Genomic DNA, 294 nt, shown 5'->3' on the forward strand with positions numbered 1-294 from the left:
AACCAGTTAACCTGATTACAATTTTGATACTGTTTTCCTGAACTAATAACTCAACCCAATGAGACTTCTCAACCTTTGTATATACAAAATTCTTCCAAAAGAGAGTGGGGAAAAAAAAAAAAAAAACAAAACACCGCTCTATCAGCATCAAGAGGACTCAGCATCTCACCGTCCCTGACAGTGTCCTGGGCTCCTCCAAGGGTGCTGTGACAGGTGACCAGGACAAAGCTGACCATGGACACTTATTTCTAGATTACGATTCTTCTGTTTACTCAATGATTTAAAAAGAAAATC

Source organism: Mus pahari, chromosome 14, assembly GCF_900095145.1.
Source record: "Mus pahari chromosome 14, PAHARI_EIJ_v1.1, whole genome shotgun sequence".
NCBI lineage: Eukaryota > Metazoa > Chordata > Mammalia > Rodentia > Muridae > Mus > Mus pahari.